This window comes from Danio rerio, chromosome 4, assembly GCF_052040795.2.
Source record: "Danio rerio strain M-AB ecotype USA chromosome 4, GRCz13ab, whole genome shotgun sequence".
Classification (NCBI taxonomy): Eukaryota; Metazoa; Chordata; class Actinopteri; order Cypriniformes; family Danionidae; genus Danio; species Danio rerio.
Window position 1 is genome coordinate 58,985,597 of NC_141024.2, and position 19,774 is coordinate 59,005,370.

Genomic DNA, 19,774 nt, shown 5'->3' on the forward strand with positions numbered 1-19,774 from the left:
TTGGTTCTTCAACGGAGCTAGCTACGGTGAAGCTGCTTCTTCCAAACGAAGATAAAGTGAACTGAAAACTTAGACTATTTATGGTGCCTTAGGGCTCATATGATTGGAAGATTAGTGATTAGCAAATGCGAGACTGGACGTGATAAATCATAAGCACGTGATCCTCTCGAAATTAGTTTATGAATAAACTTCACTTAAATAAATCTTCAAGAAGAATTTCTAGGACCACCAGACAAGCTACACCCCATATCCCCAGCTCTGCATCCACCTGCTATCCTGCGGGGGAACAAATGCCCACCTCGATCATCCTCGCAGACTGCGACAACGAAGCTCACAATTGTCCATGCTCTTATTAAGATGCCTTGCATTAGATATCAGCTAAAACAATTTTGTCATGTCTGCTATACATGTATCATGTTGTAAATTAAATTTCTGATTTTTTTCTTGTTTCTCATTCCAGACATTAGGACAGCCGGCCCAGAAGCTGACCTTCATCCAACCTATTACACTCCACATCCATTCCAAATGCAATCACAATCTACACAAGGATGCATTTCCAATCATACAGCCCACATCCATAATGCCATATTCACACTAGTCTTCGGGTTTTGAGATTCTCTGAATTACCATCAGTTGCAATCCCACAATCCACCTCACCTTATCTGATCTGACTGGAGGAACACTATCTCTCTCCATTAAGCAAGCAAACCGATTATTTCGGCAAAGCATGTCCTATATACATTTTCGACATCCCTTCCCCCACTCACACAATTCAAATGTTTTAAGTGTAAGCACAACTTAAACTATCCCATACACCCATACATTTTCACTCACCACAGTTCCAACTTATTTAGGGGTTGCCTAAATTTTTCTATTACTGCAGCAGGGATGCTCTAAGCAAGCTCTATACACTTACAAGTCCAATAACACTCGTCACACTGCCCTGCACTAATACAGCAGTAAATGCTTCTGCAGGAGCACACATTGTCTCCATACTGATTCTCTGCAGCAGCAGAACCGCTCCACTGTGCCATACTCACCCATTGCACCTGTAGCTAAGCCCTTATTCACTTCCTCTCTACATATCACTACTAACAGTAATTAATATTCTTGCGAGAGCATTCAAAACTCTCCAATACCAATCACTACTGCACCTATCCAATAGCAGTAGCGCTCCGCTGAGCTACACTCACCATAGCATCACAACAACCGCAGTGACACTCTACCTGAGCCCCTACTTACTTTCATCTCCACACATCCCTTCTGATATTTAATATTTTTGTGGGAGCACCTATAATGCTCCAATACTGACTACCACCGTACCTGCAACAGTAGAGATGCTCAGCCAAGCCTTATTCTCCCATTGCACCACTGTCACAGCGCAGCTCCTTTCCTTCCCACTCCCCAACACTGCACAGCAGTTATACATTTTCGGGAAAGCGTACCCGCCTCCCGACATTGACTTCCACCACAGCTCTGCAACAGCAGAGAAGCTGCAGAGCTTCTTTTCCCCCCCGCTTCACTGTCGCAGCAGTGACGCTCTGCCTAAGCTCACATACACTTCCATTCAACATACCACTATTGACACTTCACAACAGTTTAAACGCCTCCATAAAAGCGTTTACTCGTTATTATCGTCTAGCCCAATTACACGTAACAGCCTCAGCGTGATGCATGTATACATTTGGAGAGGATATCAATTCATCCTCACAGCTCGCACTCACGACATCCTCTATCTTGAATACAAGGACAGAAATTTAATTCTGCCTGTTCCCCAACCCCCCCCATCCCCCCCGCCTCTTTCAGCGCTCCCAGTTCAGCAAATAATCTCCCCCTATCTCTCTCCCAAGAGTGCCTGAACCCCGACCCCAACAGGAGCAAAACTTTTTTCCCCAAGGCTACCAGTATAAAATCTTTTCAGTCTTCACTTCCTTCCTGCGTCGAGTTTCTCCGCACCTCCTTCTTCTCCTTTCTAGCGTTGAGTTCCTCCGCACCTCCATTCCTTCCTTCAAGCGTCGAATGCTTCCGCTCTTTCCTCCATCCCCTCCCACTCTCCCCCCACCACCTCAACATCTTTTACTCCCTACCCCTTTCCAGCGTCGAGTTTCTCCGCTACTTTTCTCTTTTCAGCGTTGAGTTGCTTCGCTACTATCTCTTCCTTCTAGTGTTGTTCTTCCGCTACTCTCATCTCTTCAGCCTAAGTATCACCATTCAAGGCCTGACTCCCCCGGAGTCAATCAATTACCCCCCCCCCCCCTCCACAATCGACAACTTTCTTGTTTTCTAGCGTTGAGTTCCTCCGCATCTCCTATTCTATGTTCTAAAGCGTTGAGTTCCTCCGCAACTCCTTTCCTTCCTTCAAGCGTCGAATGCTTCCGCTCTTTCCTCCATCCCCTCCCACTCTCCCCCCACCTCCTAAATATCTTTTACTCCCTACCCCCTTTCCAGCGTCGAGTTTCTCCGCTTCTTTTCTTTTTCAGCGTCGAGTTGCTCCGCTACTATCACTTCCTTCTAGCGTTGAGTATTCCGCTACTCTTACCTTTCCAGTCTAAGCTTAGACTCCCCCGGAGTCCTGCCCAGCCCACCTCCTATAGGAGTCTCCACCACCCCCTCCCCATTTAGACTCCTGTAGGAGCCTAATCTTTCAGCTCTAACTCCCACAGAGTTACCCCAAGAGCTAAGACTCCCACGGAGTCCCCCCTCCCCTCTCTCTCTCGCCCCGGCCAAATACGCATCTTTCCTACCTTCTAGCGTTGAGTTCCTCCGCATCTCCTGTCCTATATTCCCTAGCGTTGAGTTCCTCCGCATCTCTTTCTCTTCCTTCCAGCGTCGAATGCTTCCGCTCTTTCCTCTCCCCCCTCTTACAACTTCTCTCCTCTCCCCACCCTTAACTCCCAATCCCCCTTTCAGCGTTGAGTTTCTCCGCTACTTTCTTTCTTCAGCGTTGAGTTTCTCCGCTACTTTACTATTTTCAGCATTGAGTTCCTCCGCTACTCTTTCTATATTTCAAAAACATCACTCACCAATCTGACTCCCAAGGAGTCTTCCCACGTTCTGACTCCCCCGGAGTCCTGCTCAGCCCACCACCTACAGGAGTCTCCACCTCTCCCTCCCTTCCCAGACTCCTGTAGTAGTCCAATCCTACAGCTCTAACTCCCACGGAGTTGACCCAGAGCTCTGATCCCCATAGGTTTCTTTTCTTTACCTTTCCAGCGTCGAGTTCCGCCGCATCTCATGCTCTCTTCTTCCCAGCGTTGAGTTCCTCCGCATCCTCTTTACTTCCTTACAGCGTCGAATGCTTCCGCTCTTCTCTCCACCCCCTCTACAACCCCTCTCCCCTACCCACTACATTCCCCTTTCCCAGCGTTGAGTTCCTCCGCTACTTTTCTTCTTTCAGCGTCGAGTTACTCTGCTACTTTCCTATTTCTAGCACCAAATCCCTCTGCTACTCTCCTTTCTTCCGTTAGGCTCCCCAACCCTGCCTCCCCGAACCCAACTCCAACAGAGTCCCCAGCCTCTCCTAAGAATCAGTTTCAACTTTTCTCCTGCAGTAACCTATCTCACTTCAATTCACATTCAGCAGCCGGATATGGCACTGACCTCTCGCCTTTTGGGGGGCACTTCAATACGCGGCTGCTGTCCCGAGATGAAAACCTTTGCCTTTTGGGGAGTTCTCGAGACCTACCTGACCTCGAATTCCCCTCTCGCCCTTCTAACGGGAGGGAGCCCCGGGCTCGAGGATATTACGAGCTCAGGGCTCTCTCCCGGGACAGCATGCCAAATACGCTTTATTGATTATCAGCTAAGTGTGAACTCTTGAAGTGTGGTTTATTCATAAACTAATTTCGAGAGGATCACGTGCTTATTATCAACACGGCTGGCTCCTTGTTAGCTTCGTAATAAGCCCTATTAGATGATTACGGAAGCATTATAAATAACCTTAGTTTTCCACTCCAGTTATCTTCGTCTTGAAGCTCCCCCCCTTCCACCCCTACATCCTCCCACTTTTTCTGATCGGGCGACACGGTGGCCCAGTGGCTAGCACTGTTGCCTCACAGTAAGAACACCGCTAGTCCAACCCATCGGGCTGGTTGGTGTTTCTGTGTGGAGTTTGCATGTTCTCCCCGTGTTCGCGTGGGTTTTCCCCGGGTTCCCCGGTTTCCTCCCACCGTCCAAAAACATAAACCATAGCAATCGACTAAAACAAATTATCACCCAATACAACCTGAGTTTACACTTCTCACGGTGACAAGCAGGGGAGTTCTCGAGACCTACCTGACCTCGAATTCCCCTCTCGCCCTTCTAACGGGAGGGAGCCCCGGGGATATTACGAGCTCAGGGCTCTCTCCCGGGACAACATGCCAAATACGCTTTATTGATTATCAGCTAAGTGTGAACTCTTGAAAAAAAAAAATGTGTTGTGTCTAACCTGCAGACAATGATGTTGAAGATTGTGCAGTTGAGGGTCCTGGCAATTCTTCTGTATTTAAAGTGAATGAAGAATCATTGTCACCAAAAGTCCTTTCTCTAAAACAGGCAAGACACAAACAATTTCAATTTTGTTCATTAAGCCACTTCAAAAATGTTCATGCATATTAAAAGCATTTGCCCAGTTTCATAGACAAGGCTTAGACCCTAGTGCCAGACAAAGTCTGGATGTAACTTACAATGACATACTGTATATAGCCATTAATGTCAAAAGTCACCAGTAATGATTTTCTCAAAGCAAGGCTTATAAAAGCTACATACATCAAATCTAATAATGTCTACTACTGACCCAGTTTATGAAACCAACACATTAATTTAAATTTAAGACAGTCCACCAGAAAATTATTTTGTTAATTTTTTACCCTACATTCCATCTGATCTTTGTACATCTCCCTCGAGATATATACAACCAAAACAAACTGTGCAAACTAATCCTTTAGTATTAAAGGCATGTCATCCTACAATTTTTAGCATAACTTTACCCTTCACCACACATGCTTGCATGAAAAGGCAAGACATCAGTTGGGAAAGAGATCTGGCAAATTGGACAAATCTGTAAAAAGTAAAAATAAATTAAACAATGTATGTTTGTAGCAAATTTGTTGAAGAACATACATATTCTACCCCATAAAAAGATTCTAAAATATTAAGAATAGTCTCAAATTTTTAATAGCTTCAAACACATTCTTTATGGAACCACGAATTGGGTATATTCAAATATAGTGAGTATACTCAAATACAAGAAATAGGCTTTGATCAAAGACCTGTAATGATGGTTCTAAGATGGGGTGAAGTGGGCTTGGCTGGTCAACAGTTTCGATTACATTTTCGTCTACATCATCATCTAGAATGGTCAAATCATTTGAAGACTCCTAATAAAAGTAATCAAAATGCATTGGCATTGTAAATAAATAATATTGATAGAACAATAAAACCATAATACTGTATGACTTACTGTCTCAGCTTCTTTACACTCTTCAATGTGTAAGGGCAGCAATGGCAGTGGTATTTTCTTACCACATTTCATACAGCTGGACTGTGGCATCTTAGCAAACTCCACAGAATCATAAGGTAATGGTTCAGTGGAAAGCTGTTCCTGTAATGGAACTACAAACAGCATGTTCTTTCCATTATTTGACACTGATTTTAGGAGTCGAGTTGAGTATCCATCAGCATCTGTGGGAATTATAGACAGCTTACGCCGCCCACCCCCACCTAATGGCAAAATCAATTGAGAATCACATTCAGGACTACTGTTGCCTTCTTGGGCTAGCAATATTGTTATAAATGTGTCACCTAAAATTTTGGACAGAAATGTTCTATAAAGCTCTGTTTACCACTGGAAAACTGAAGTAGGGCATGCCATAATCTTAGAACATGGCAAAGAAACATGTCCTTGACTAAAAAGTTTAAACTAATGAAGCTTATTACTAAATTATTAACGCCAACAAAGCACATACCAGTTTCATTAATTTACAAAAGTGCAAAGTTATTGCAAATGCACACAAATCATTTTTTGTTTATATGTAACATGCAAAACATAAATACCTGTAGACTTGTAAAACATCCAGCCACCCTGAAGTGTTTTTAATTTGGGAAACTCTCCTTCAAGCAGACTGACAATCTTAAGAATGAAACAAAATTCATCATTTAGTTTTTTTTTTTTTTCCAACAGATATAAAACTCCCATCAATTCCTAGTATTATGGTAACATTTGCAATTACCTCACTGTGTTTAAAATTATCTGGAACAGTTAAAAGCCTTTTTCCAAGTCCAGCATGGACAAGCTCAAGGTCTTCATCTCCTTTTGGTGTGAAGGGTGATGGTTTAGAGAGGACATGTATTTGAAAATCAGTTTTTTTAATGTTTCCAGGTTTGGCCACAGAAAAATCTCTGTCCCAAACATACTTGGGAATTGCCCATAGTGACAAAAGGGCAAAATGAATAAACATATTAATAATAAGAAACATTTTTTGCATGACACAAAAAGTTGTGTTTTACAGTAAACATGAAAAATTACCTTTTTAAGGCTTGCCTTACCATGTTTTCAGGCTCTGCAGGCAAAGGAATGGTCCCACTTGAGATGCTTTCTCTCATTGGTCTACTACCACTTGCTAGTGCATTTCTTTACGAAGATGGAGTAAGGCCCCTGGCTAATACATCGATCAGAGCTTTTGCTGCTATTTCTACTTCTAATGACAGTGCCTGTAAGACAAATACCAATTATACCTTTTATCATTTGTTATCTTCATAGTCCGCGATCAACACTGCCGACCCCCACCCCGCCCGTTCCTTACAGTCGGCGATCATCTCCTTTCTCCACCCCCCATACCCACCCACACCCAAAACGGCATTACGCTCTCCCGGTCTTCACTTTAGTACGCGATCGATTCCACCCCCAAATTAGTCCCCGATCAAATTTATAGCTGAGCCCTCCTTGAATGACAATCCTAGAATCGACCATGACAGAAGCCATGCTATTTTACACGACCATCCCGTTTTTCACTCGCCATGTTGGCTTAATAACGGACTTAATTTACGTTATAAAGTTTACATTATAAACAACAGCAGCCATTGCTTTAACAAACGTTTGATACTTAATCTTTGCATACATAAACCACTATAGAAATCAAGTAACCACTTACCCGCGCATCCCGCTCTTCACCTGCCATGCTAAATAGAGGAGTATTCTTCTTCTTAGAGGATCATCTCCGTTAATTAGGTCAGACTGCGCAAATGGAGCGCACAGTGAAGCGCTTCGGTCATTCCCGCGTTCTCAGGGAGTTGTGATTGGTTGAACAGTAAGCTCGCATCTTATTGGCTACAGGGCACGAGTGACTCACGTGGGAGGTGTGTGCTGACAGGAAAGTCTCAAAAATGCACACACTCGTATTCAGGGTGAGTCGTACGTGAGAGAGGATTTGCACATTCTCATTCAGGATGAACTCGTGAATTTTAAACATTCAAAACTTTTTGTACACTCTTATATATTTGCAAATGGTGTTTTGCATTTGTGAAATGTATTTTATGAAAATGTATTTTTATTTTGTGCATGTGAATTGTTTTTGTGAGTATAAATAAATATTTTACGCATGTAAATTTGGCTACGCATGTGTACATCGTGTCTTTTGCGTGAATTATTATTGAGTCTAATCTCTCTCCATAGAAAAACACTTTTTATCAGATCTGGACTCCGTTGCTTGAATATGTAGGTCCTAGGATTTCAGGTACATTTTTGCAAAACCTTAGATCACCATAAACTTTGGTTAATTTATGTACTTTTCTATTTTTATTATTACTCTGTATTTTTATGTCTTCTTTTTGATTTTGATTTTCATTATGTGCTGTGATGCTAAGAAATTTCTTGGTTGTAAGCTGTTGTCATTGTTCTGTTCTTTTTTGTTTTGTTAAAATAAAGACAAAAAAATGTATTTCGAAGAATTCCAGTTTGTCAGCAGATAGTGTCGGCGCATAAAACATTCCTTTGCATAGTGGTTTGGTTGTCTAGGACTATGATTCTCGTTCATGCTGTGAGAAATCCCAGATTCAAATTTCGGTTGAGCCCTTACAGTTGTCTGCTGTTTTGTAAGGGCGTTGTGGCTTACACAGAGGCCTTTTTTCTGAGAATGCCAGTTCGTCAGCTGATAGTGTTGCCATATAAAGTTACTGTTTTGCAGTGGCTCGTTGATCTAGGGGTATGATTCTCGCTTAGGGTGCCCTTGATTCGTTAGAGAAAGTTTTCTGACTATCTGATGCTTCTGACACCATGTGAAATAAATTCAATTTAGTGGCTCGTTGGTCTAGGGGTATGATTCGCACTTTGGGTGTGAAAGGTCCTGGGTCCCAATCCCAGACGAGCCCTTGCAGATGTTATGTGTTTTATAGGGCACTATGTCTATCATTAAAATCTCTTTCGAAGAATTCCAGTTTGTCAGCAGATAGTGTCGCCACATAAAACATTCCTTTGCATAGTGGCTTGCTGGTCTAGGAGTATGATTTTCGTTCATGCAATGAGAAATCCCAGATTCAGATTTCGGTTGAGCCCTTACACTTGTCTGCTGTTTTGTAAGGTTGTTGTGGCTTACACAGAGGCCTTTTTTCTGAGAATGCCAGTTCGTCAGCAGATAGTGTTGCCGTATAAAGTTGCTGTTTTGCAGTGGCTCGGTGGTCTAGGGGTATGATTCTCACTTAGGGTGCCCTTGATTCGTTAGGGAAAGATTTCTGACTATCTGACACCTTGTGAAATTCTCTCAATTTAGTGGTTCATTGGTCTATCTGTATGATTCTCGCTTCGATTGCGAGAGGACCCGGGTTCAATTCTCGGATGAGCCCTTGCAGGTGTACTGTGTTTTACAGGGCATTATATCTTTCGTAAAAACGTCTTTCAAAGAATTCCAATTTGTCAGCAGATAGTGTCGCCACATAAAATATTTCTTGCATAGTGGCTTGCTGGTCCAGGAGTATGATTCTCGTTCATGCCATGAGAAATCCTAGGTTCAAATTTCAGTTGAACCCTTACAGTTGTCTTTTGTTTTGTAAGGGCGTTGTGGCTTACACAGAGGCCTTTTTCTGAGAATGCCGGTTTGTCAGCAGATAGTGTTGCCATGTAAAGTTACTGTTTTGCAGTGGCTCGTTGGTCTAGGGGTATGATTCTGGCTTAGGGTGCCCTTGATTCGTCAGAGAAAGTTTTCTGACTATCTGATGCTTCTGACGCTATGTGAAATTTTATCACAGTAGTGGCTCGTTGGGGTAGGGGTATGATTCTCGCTTTGGGTGTGAGAGGTCCCGGGTTCAAATCCTGCACGAGCCCTTGCAGGTGTCATGTGTTTTACAGGGCACCATGACTTTCATTAAAATGTCTTTCGAAGAATTCCAGTTTGTCAGCAGATAGTGTCGCCACATAAAACATTCCTTTGCATAGTGCCTTGCTGGTCTATGAGTATGATTTTCGTTCATGCAATGAGAAATCCCAGATTCAAATTTCGGTTGAGCCTTTACATTTGTCTGCTGTTTTGTAAGGTCTACGGGCTTACACAGAGGCCTTTTTTCTGAGAATGCCAGTTCATCAGCAGATAGTTTTGCCATGTAAAGTGGCTGTTACAATAGCTAGTTGGTTTAGGGGTATGATTCTCGCTTAGGGTGCCATTGATTCGTTAGAGAAAGTTTTCTGACTATCTGATGGTTCTGACGCCATGTGAAGTTTTATCAATGTAGTGGCTCGTTGGTCTACGGGTATGATTTTCGCTTTGGGTGTGAGAGGTCCCGGGTTCAAATCCCGGATGAGCCCTTGCAGGTGTCATGTGTTTTACAGGGCACTATGACTTTTATTAAAATGTCTTTCGAAGAATTCCAGTTTGTCAGCAGATAGTGTCGCCACATAAAACATTCCTTTGCATAGTGGCTTGCTGGTCTAGGAGTATGATTTTCGTTCATGCAATGAGAAATCCCAGATTCAAATTTCGGTTGAGCCCTTACATTTGTCTGCTGTTTTGTAAGGTCTACGGGCTTACACAGAGGCCTTTTTTCTGAGAATGCCAGTTCATCAGCAGATAGTTTTGCCATGTAAAGTGGCTGTTACAGTAGCTAATTGGTTTAGGGGTATGATTCTCGCTTAGGGTGCCATTGATTCGTTAGAGAAAGTTTTCTGACTATCTGATGGTTCTGACGCCATGTGAAGTTTTATCAATGTAGTGGCTCGTTGGCCTAGGGGTATGATTCTCGCTTTGGGTGAGAGAGGTCCTGGGTTCATATCCCGGACGAGCCCTTGCAGGTATCATGTGTTTTACAGGGCACTATGACTTTCATTAAAATGTCTTTCGAAGAATTCCAGTTTGTCAGCAGATAGTGTCGCCACATAAAATATTCCTTTGCATAGTGGCTTGCTGGTCTAGGCGTATGATTTTCGTTCATGCAATGAGAAATCCCAGATTCAGATTTCGGTTGAGCCCTTACACTTGTCTGCTGTTTTGTAAGGTTGTTGTGGCTTACACAGAGGCCTTTTTTCTGAGAATGCCAGTTTGTCAGCAGATAGTGTTGCCATATAAAGTTGCTGCTTTGCAGTGGCTCGGTGGTCTAGGGGTATGATTCTCACTTAGGGTGCCCTTGATTCGTTAGAGAAAGATTTCTGACCATCTGACGTCTTGTGAAATTCTCTCAATTTAGTGGCTCATTGGTCTATGGGTATGATTCTCGCTTCGGTTGAGAGAGGACCCGGGTTCAGTTCCTGGATTAGCCCTTGCAGGTGTACTGTGTTTTACAGGGCATTATGTCTTTCATTAAAATGTCTTTCAAAGATTTCCAATTTGTCAGCAGATAGTGTCGCCACATAAAATATTTCTTGCATAGTGGCTTGCTGTTCTAGGAGTTTGATTCTCGTTCATGCCATGAGAAATCCTAGGTTCAAATTTCAGTTGAAACCTTACAGTTGTCTTTTGTTTTGTAAGGGCGTTGTGGCTTACACAGAGGCCTTTTTTCTGAGAATGCCGGTTTGTCAGCAGATAGTGTTGCCATGTAAAGTGGCTGTTTTGCAGTTGCTCGTTGGTCTACGGGCATGATACTCGCTTAAGATGCGAGAGGTCTTGTTTTCAAATCCTGGACGAACCATTGAAGAAGTCCCGGGTCCAAATGAAGCAAAAGCCCTGCTTCAATGTTTGTTAGATAAGGATTTCTGACCATCTGTTCCTTCTGATGTCTTGTAAAATATTCAAGCTTTTGTGGCTCGTTGGTCTAGGGGTATGATTCTCGCTTAGGGTGCGAGAGGTCCCGGGTTCAAATCCCGGACGAGCCCTTGCAGTTATTCTTTTGTTTTACAGGGCATTATGGCTTTCATAAAAAACGTTTTTCGAAGAATTCCAGTTTGTCAGCAGATAGTGTCGGCACATAAAGCATTCCTTTGCATAGTGGTTTGGTTGTCTAGGACTATGATTCTCGTTCATGCCGTGAGAAATCCCAGATTCAAATTTCGGTTGAGCCCTTACAGTTGTCTGCTGTTTTGTAAGGGCGTTGTGGCTTACACATAGGCCTTTTTTCTGAGAATGCCAGTTCGTCAGCTGATAGTGTTGCCATATAAAGTTACTGTTTTGCAGTGGCTCGTTGGTCTAGGGGTATGATTCTCGCTTCGGGTGTGAGAGATCCTGGGTTCAAATCCCGGACGAGCCCTTACAGGTGTTATGTGTTTTACAGGGCACTATGTCTTTCATTAAAATGTCTTTCGAAGAATTCCAGTTTGTCAGCAGATAGTGTCGCCACATAAAACATTCCTTTGCATAGTGGCTTGCTGGTCTAGGAGTTTGATTCTCGTTCATGCCATGAGAAATCCTAGGTTCAAATTTCAGTTGAACCCTTACAGTTGTCTTTTGTTTTGTAAGGGCGTTGTGGCTTACACAGAGGTCTTTTTTCTGAGAATGCCGGTTTGTCAGCAGATAGTGTTGCCATGTAAAGTGGCTGTTTTGCAGTTGCTCGTTGGTCTACGGGCATGATTCTCGCATAAGGTGCGAGAGCTCCTGTTTTCAAATCCTGGACGAACCATTGCAGAAGTCCCGGGTCCAAATGAAGCAAAAGCCCTGCTTCAATGTTTGTTAGATAAGGATTTCTGACCATCTGTTGCTTCTGATGTCTTGTGAAATACTCTAGTTTTTGTGGCTCGTTGGTCTAGGGGTATGATTCTCGCTTAGGGTGCGAGAGGTCCCGGGTTCAAATCCCGGACGAGCCCTTGCAGTTATTCTGTTGTTTTACAGGGCATTATGGCTTTCATAAAAAAACGTTTTTCGAAGAATTCCAGTTTGTCAGCAGATAGTGTCGGCACATAAACATTCCTTTCCATAGTGGTTTGGTTGTCTAGCAGTATGCTTTTCGTTCATGCCGTGAGAAATCCCAGATTCAAATTTCGGTTGAGCCCTTACAGTTGTCTGCTGTTTTGTAAGGGCATTGTGGCTTACACAGAGGCCTTTTTTCTGAGAATGCCAGTTCGTCAGCAGATAGTGTTGCCATATAAAGTTACTGTTTTGCAGTGGCTCGTTGGTCTAGGGGTATGATTCTCGCTTGGGTGTGAGACGTCCCGGGTTCGAATCCTGGACGAGCCTTGCAGGTGTCATGTGTTTTACAGGGCACTATGTCTTTCATTAAAATGTCTTTCGAAGAATTCCAGTTTGTCAGCAGATAGTGTCGCCACATAAAACATTCCTTTGCATAGTGGCTTGCTGATCTAGGCGTATGATTTTCGTTCATGCAATGAGAAATCCCAGATTCAAATTTCGGTTGAGCCCTTACAGTTGTCTGCTGTTTTGTAAGGTCGTTGTGGCTTACACAGAGGCCTTTTTTCTGAGAATGCCAGTTTGTCAGCAGATAGTGTTGCCATATAAAGTTGCTGTTTTGCAGTGGCTCGGTGGTCTAGGGGTATGATTCTCGCTTAGGGTGCCCTTGATTCGTTAGAGAAAGATTTCTGACTATCTGACGCCTTGTGAAATTCTCTCAATTAAGTGGCTCATTGGTCTATGGGTATGATTCTCGCATTGGTTGCGAGAGGACCCGGGTTCAATACCCGGATGATCCCTTGCAGGTGTACTGTGTTTTACAGGGCATTATGTCTTTCGTAAAAACGTCTTTCAAAGAATTCCAATTTGTCAGCAGATAGTGTCGCCACATAAAATGTTTCTTGAATAGTGGCTTGCTGGTCTAGGAGTATGATTCTCCTTCATGCCATGAGAAATCCTAGCTTCAAATTTCAGTTGAACCCTTACAGTTGTCTTTTGTTTTGTATGGGCGTTGTGGCTTACACAGAGGCCTTTTTTCTGAGAATGCCGGTTTGTCAGCAGATAGTGTTGCCATGTAAAGTGGCTGTTTTGCAGGTGCTCGTTGGTCTACGGGCTTGATTCTCGCATAAGGTGCGAGAGGTCCCGTTTTCAAAGCCTGGACGAACCATTGCAGAAGTCCCGGGTCCAAATGAAGCAAAAGCCCTTCTTCAATGTTTGTAAGATAAGGATTTCTGACCATCTGTTGCTTCTGATGTCTTGTGAAATATTCAAGCTTTTGTGGCTCGTTGGTCTAGGGGTATGATTCTCGCTTAGGGTGCGAGAGGTCCCGGGTTCAAATCCCGGACGAGCCCTTGCAGTTATTCTGTTGTTTTACAGGGCATTATGGCTTTCATAAAAAAACAATTTACGAAGAATTCCAGTTTGTCAGCAGATAGTGTCGGCACATAAACATTCCTTTCCATAGTGGTTTGGTTGTCTAGCAGTATGCTTTTCGTTCATGCCGTGAGAAATCCCAGATTCAAATTTCGGTTGAGCCCTTACAGTTGTCTGCTGTTTTGTAAGGGCATTGTGGCTTACACAGAGGCCTTTTTTCTGAGAATGCCAGTTCGTCAGCAGATAGTGTTGCCATATAAAGTTACTGTTTTGCTGTGGCTCGTTGGTCTAGGGGTATGATTCTCGCTTCGGGTGTGAGAGGTCCCGGGTTCAAATCCCGGACGAGCCCTTGCAGGTGTCATGTGTTTTACAGGGCACTATGTCTTTCATTAAAATGTCTTTCGAAGAATTCCAGTTTGTCAGCAGATAGTGTCGCCACATAAAACATTCCTTTGCATAGTGGCTTGCTGGTCTAGGCGTATGATTTTCGTACATGCAATAAGAAATCCCAGATTCAAATTTCGGTTGAGCCCTTACAGTTGTCTGCTGTTTTGTAAGGTCATTGTGGCTTACACAGAGGCCTTTTTTCTGAGAATGCCAGTTTGTCAGCAGATAGTGTTGCCATATAAAGTTGTTGTTTTGCAGTGGCTCAGTGGTCTAGGAGTATGACTCTCACTAATGGTGCCCTTGATTCGTTAGAGAAAGATTTCTGACTATCTGACGCCTTGTGAAACTCTCTCAATTAAGTGGCTCATTGGTCTATGGGTATGATTCTCGCATAGGTTGCGAGAGGACCCGGGTTCAATACCTGGATGAGCCCTTGCAGGTGTACTGTGTTTTACAGGGCATTATGTCTTTCGTAAAAACGTCTTTCAAAGAATTCCAATTTGTCAGCAGATAGTGTCGCCACATAAAATATTTCTTGAATAGTGGCTTGCTGGTCTAGGAGTATGATTCTCCTTCATGCCATGAGAAATCCTAGCTTCAAATTTCAGTTGAACCCTTACAGTTGTCTTTTGTTTTGTATGGGCGTTGTGGCTTACACAGAGGCCTTTTTTCTGAGAATGCCGGTTTGTCAGCAGATAGTGTTGCCATGTAAAGTGGCTGTTTTGCAGTTGCTCGTTGGTCTACGGGCTTGATTCTCGCATAAGGTGCGAGAGGTCCCGTTTTCAAAGCCTGGACGAACCATTGCAGAAGTCCCGGGTCCAAATGAAGCAAAAGCCCTGCTTCAATGTTTGTAAGATAAGGATTTCTGACCATCTGTTGCTTCTGATGTCTTGTGAAATACTCTAGTTTTTGTGGCTCGTTGGTCTAGGGGTATGATTCTCGCTTAGGGTGCGAGAGGTCCCGGGTTCAAATCCCGGACGAGCCCTTGCAGTTATTCTGTTGTTTTACAGGGCATTATGGCTTTCATAAAAAAACGTTTTTCGAAGAATTCCAGTTTGTCAGCAGATAGTGTCGGCACATAAACATTCCTTTCCATAGTGGTTTGGTTGTCTAGAAGTATGCTTTTCGTTCATGCCGTGAGAAATCCCAGATTCACATTTCGGTTAACCCCCTAACAGTTGTCTGCTGTTTTGTAAGGGCGTTGTGGCTTACACAGAGGCCTTTTTTCTGAGAATGCCAGTTCGTCAGCAGATAGTGTTGCCATATAAAGTTACTGTTTTGCAGTGGCTCGTTGGTCAAGGGGTATGAATCTCGCTTAGGGTGCCCTTGATTCGTTAGAAAAAGTTTTCTGACTATCTGATACTTCTGAGGCCATGTGAAATTCTCTCAATTTAGTGGCTCGTTGGTCTAGGGGTATGATTCTTGCTTCAGGTGTGAGAGGTCCTGAGTTCAAATCCCAGACGAGCCCTTGCAGGTGTCATGTGTTTTACAGGGCACTATGTCTTTCATTAAAATGTCTTTCGAAGAATTCCAGTTTGTCAGCAGATAGTGTCGCCACATAAAACATTCCTTTGCATAGTGGCTTGCTGGTCTAGGCATATGATTTTCGTTCATGCAATGAGAAATCCCAGATTCAAATTTCGGTTGAGCCCTTACAGTTGTCTGCTGTTTTGTAAGGTCGTTGTGGCTTACACAGAGGCCTTTTTTCTGAGAATGCCAGTTTGTCAGCAGATAGTGTTGCCATATAAAGTTGCTGTTTTGCAGTGGCTCGGTGGTCTAGGGGTATGACTCTCACTTAGGGTGCCCTTGATTCGTTAGAGAAAGATTTCTGACTATCTGACGCCTTGTGAAATTGTCTCGATTTAGTGGCTCATTGGTCTATGGGTATGATTCTCGCTTCGGTTGCTAGAGGTCCCGGGTTCAATACAAGGATGAGCCCTTGTAGGTGTACTGTGTTTTACAGGGCAATATGTCTTTCGTAAAAACATCTTTCAAAGAATTCCAATTTGTCAGCAGATAGTGTCGCCACATAAAATATTTCTTGCATAGTGGCTTGCTGGTCTAGGAGTATGATTCTAGTTCATGCCATGAGAAATCCTAGGTTCAAATTTCAGTTGAACCCTTACAGTTGTCTTTTGTTTTGTAAGGTCGTTGTGGCTTACACAGAGGTCTTTTTTCTGAGAATGCCGGTTTGTCAGCAGATAGTGTTGCCATGTAAAGTGGCTGTTTTGCAGTTGCTTGTTGGTCTACGGGCTTGATTCTCGCATAAGGTGTGAGAGGTCCCGTTTTCAAAGCCTGGACGAACCATTGCAGAAGTCCCGGGTCCAAATGAAGCAAAAGCCCTGCTTCAATGTTTGTAAGATAAGGATTTCTGACCATCTGTTGCTTCTGATGTCTTGTGAAATATTCAAGCTTTTGTGGCTCGTTGGTCTAGGGGTATGATTCTCGCTTAGGGTGCGAGAGGTCCAGGGTTCAAATCCCGGACGAGCCCTTGCAGTTATTCTGTTGTTTTACAGGGCATTATGGCTTTCATAAAAAAACAATTTACGAAGAATTCCAGTTTGTCAGCAGATAGTGTCGGCACATAAACATTCCTTTCCATAGTGGTTTGGTTGTCTAGTAGTATGCTTTTCGTTCATGCCGTGAGAAATCCCAGATTCAAATTTCGGTTGAGCCCTTACAGTTGTCTGCTGTTTTGTAAGGGCATTGTGGCTTACACAGAGGCCTTTTTTCTGAGAATGCCAGTTCGTCAGCAGATAGTGTTGCCATATAAAGTTACTGTTTTGTAGTGGCTCGTTGGTCTAGGGGTATGATTCTCGCTTAGGGTGCCCTTGATTCGTTAGAGAAAGTTTTCTGACTATCTGACGCCTTGTGAAATTCTCTCAATTAAGTGGCTCATTGGTCTATGGGTATGATTCTCGCATTGGTTGCGAGAGGACCCGGGTTCAATACCCGGATGATCCCTTGCAGGTGTACTGTGTTTTACAGGGCATTATGTCTTTCGTAAAAACGTCTTTCAAAGAATTCCAATTTGTCAGCAGATAGTGTCGCCACATAAAATGTTTCTTGAATAGTGGCTTGCTGGTCTAGGAGTATGATTCTCCTTCATGCCATGAGAAATCCTAGCTTCAAATTTCAGTTGAACCCTTACAGTTGTCTTTTGTTTTGTATGGGCGTTGTGGCTTACACAGAGGCCTTTTTTCTGAGAATGCCGGTTTGTCAGCAGATAGTGTTGCCATGTAAAGTGGCTGTTTTGCAGGTGCTCGTTGGTCTACGGGCTTGATTCTCGCATAAGGTGCGAGAGGTCCCGTTTTCAAAGCCTGGACGAACCATTGCAGAAGTCCCGGGTCCAAATGAAGCAAAAGCCCTTCTTCAATGTTTGTAAGATAAGGATTTCTGACCATCTGTTGCTTCTGATGTCTTGTGAAATATTCAAGCTTTTGTGGCTCGTTGGTCTAGGGGTATGATTCTCGCTTAGTGTGCGAGAGGTCCCGGGTTCAAATCCCGGACGAGCCCTTGCAGTTATTCTGTTGTTTTACAGGGCATTATGGCTTTCATAAAAAAACAATTTACGAAGAATTCCAGTTTGTCAGCAGATAGTGTCGGCACATAAACATTCCTTTCCATAGTGGTTTGGTTGTCTAGCAGTATGCTTTTCGTTCATGCCGTGGGAAATCCCAGATTCAAATTTCGGTTGAGCCCTTACAGTTGTCTGCTGTTTTGTAAGGGCTTTGTGGCTTACACAGAGGCCTTTTTTCTGAGAATGCCAGTTCGTCAGCAGATAGTGTTGCCATATAAAGTTACTGTTTTGCTGTGGCTCGTTGGTCTAGGGGTATGATTCTTGCTTCAGGTGTGAGAGGTCCTGAGTTCAAATCCCAGACGAGCCCTTGCAGGTGTCATGTGTTTTACAGGGCACTATGTCTTTCATTAAAATGTCTTTCGAAGAATTCCAGTTTGTCAGCAGATAGTGTCGCCACATAAAACATTCCTTTGCATAGTGGCTTGCTGGTCTAGGCATATGATTTTCGTTCATGCAATGAGAAATCCCAGATTCAAATTTCGGTTGAGCCCTTACAGTTGTCTGCTGTTTTGTAAGGTCGTTGTGGCTTACACAGAGGCCTTTTTTCTGAGAATGCCAGTTTGTCAGCAGATAGTGTTGCCATATAAAGTTGCTGTTTTGCAGTGGCTCGGTGGTCTAGGGGTATGACTCTCACTTAGGGTGCCCTTGATTCGTTAGAGAAAGATTTCTGACTATCTGACGCCTTGTGAAATTGTCTCGATTTAGTGGCTCATTGGTCTATGGGTATGATTCTCGCTTCGGTTGCTAGAGGTCCCGGGTTCAATACAAGGATGAGCCCTTGTAGGTGTACTGTGTTTTACAGGGCAATATGTCTTTCGTAAAAACATCTTTCAAAGAATTCCAATTTGTCAGCAGATAGTGTCGCCACATAAAATATTTCTTGCATAGTGGCTTGCTGGTCTAGGAGTATGATTCTAGTTCATGCCATGAGAAATCCTAGGTTCAAATTTCAGTTGAACCCTTACAGTTGTCTTTTGTTTTGTAAGGGCGTTGTGGCTTACACAGAGGTCTTTTTTCTGAGAATGCCGGTTTGTCAGCAGATAGTGTTGCCATGTAAAGTGGCTGTTTTGCAGTTGCTTGTTGGTCTACGGGCTTGATTCTCGCATAAGGTGTGAGAGGTCCCGTTTTCAAAGCCTGGACGAACCATTGCAGAAGTCCCGGGTCCAAATGAAGCAAAAGCCCTGCTTCAATGTTTGTAAGATAAGGATTTCTGACCATCTGTTGCTTCTGATGTCTTGTGAAATATTCAAGCTTTTGTGGCTCGTTGGTCTAGGGGTATGATTCTCGCTTAGGGTGCGAGAGGTCCAGGGTTCAAATCCCGGACGAGCCCTTGCAGTTATTCTGTTGTTTTACAGGGCATTATGGCTTTCATAAAAAAACAATTTACGAAGAATTCCAGTTTGTTAGCAGATAGTGTCGGCACATAAACATTCCTTTCCATAGTGGTTTGGTTGTCTAGTAGTATGCTTTTCGTTCATGCCGTGAGAAATCCCAGATTCAAATTTCGGTTGAGCCCTTACAGTTGTCTGCTGTTTTGTAAGGGCATTGTGGCTTACACAGAGGCCTTTTTTCTGAGAATGCCAGTTCGTCAGCAGATAGTGTTGCCATATAAAGTTACTGTTTTGTAGTGGCTCGTTGGTCTAGGGGTATGATTCTCGCTTAGGGTGCCCTTGATTCGTTAGAGAAAGTTTTCTGACTATCTGATGCTTCTGAGGCCATGTGTAATTCTCTCAATTTAGTGGCTCGTTGGTCTAGGGATATGATTCTCGCTCCGGGTGTGAGAAGTCCCGGGTTCAAATCCCGGACGAGCCCTTGCAGGTGTCATGTGTTTTACAGGGCACTATGTCTTTCACTAAAATGTCTTTCGAAGAATATCAGTTTGTCAGCAGATAGTGTCGCCACATAAAACATTCCTTTGCATAGTGGCTTGCTGGTCTAGGCATATGATTATCGTTCATGCAATGAGAAATCCCAGATTCAAATTTCGGTTGAGCCCTTACAGTTGTCTGCTGTTTTGTAAGGTCGTTGTGGCTTACACAGAGGCCTTTTTTCTGAGAATGCCAGTTTGTCAGCAGATAGTGTTGCCATATAAAGTTGCTGTTTTGCAGTGGCTCGGTGGTCTAGGGGTATGTCTCTCACTTAGGGTGCCCTTGATTCGTTAGAGAAAGATTTCTGACTATCTGACACCTTGTGA

General features: G+C 43.5%; 6 non-coding genes across 6 annotated transcripts; all 6 read left to right on the forward strand.

The window, feature by feature from the left end:
- The first annotated feature begins 11,203 nt into the window (after positions 1-11,203).
- trnap-agg (transfer RNA proline (anticodon AGG)) lies at positions 11,204-11,275 on the forward strand. The gene has a single exon. It is a non-coding gene; the product is annotated as a tRNA-Pro (tRNA).
- A 299-nt stretch (positions 11,276-11,574) lies between these two features.
- trnap-cgg (transfer RNA proline (anticodon CGG)) lies at positions 11,575-11,646 on the forward strand. Its single transcript has one exon. It is a non-coding gene; the product is annotated as a tRNA-Pro (tRNA).
- Positions 11,647-12,127: 481 nt separating this feature from the next.
- trnap-agg (transfer RNA proline (anticodon AGG)) lies at positions 12,128-12,199 on the forward strand. Its single transcript has one exon. It is a non-coding gene; the product is annotated as a tRNA-Pro (tRNA).
- A 1,320-nt stretch (positions 12,200-13,519) lies between these two features.
- Positions 13,520-13,591, forward strand: trnap-agg (transfer RNA proline (anticodon AGG)). Its single transcript has one exon. It is a non-coding gene; the product is annotated as a tRNA-Pro (tRNA).
- Positions 13,592-13,890: 299 nt separating this feature from the next.
- On the forward strand, positions 13,891-13,962 carry trnap-cgg (transfer RNA proline (anticodon CGG)). The gene has a single exon. It is a non-coding gene; the product is annotated as a tRNA-Pro (tRNA).
- Positions 13,963-14,913: 951 nt separating this feature from the next.
- On the forward strand, positions 14,914-14,985 carry trnap-agg (transfer RNA proline (anticodon AGG)). Its single transcript has one exon. It is a non-coding gene; the product is annotated as a tRNA-Pro (tRNA).
- Positions 14,986-19,774: the final 4,789 nt, after the last annotated feature.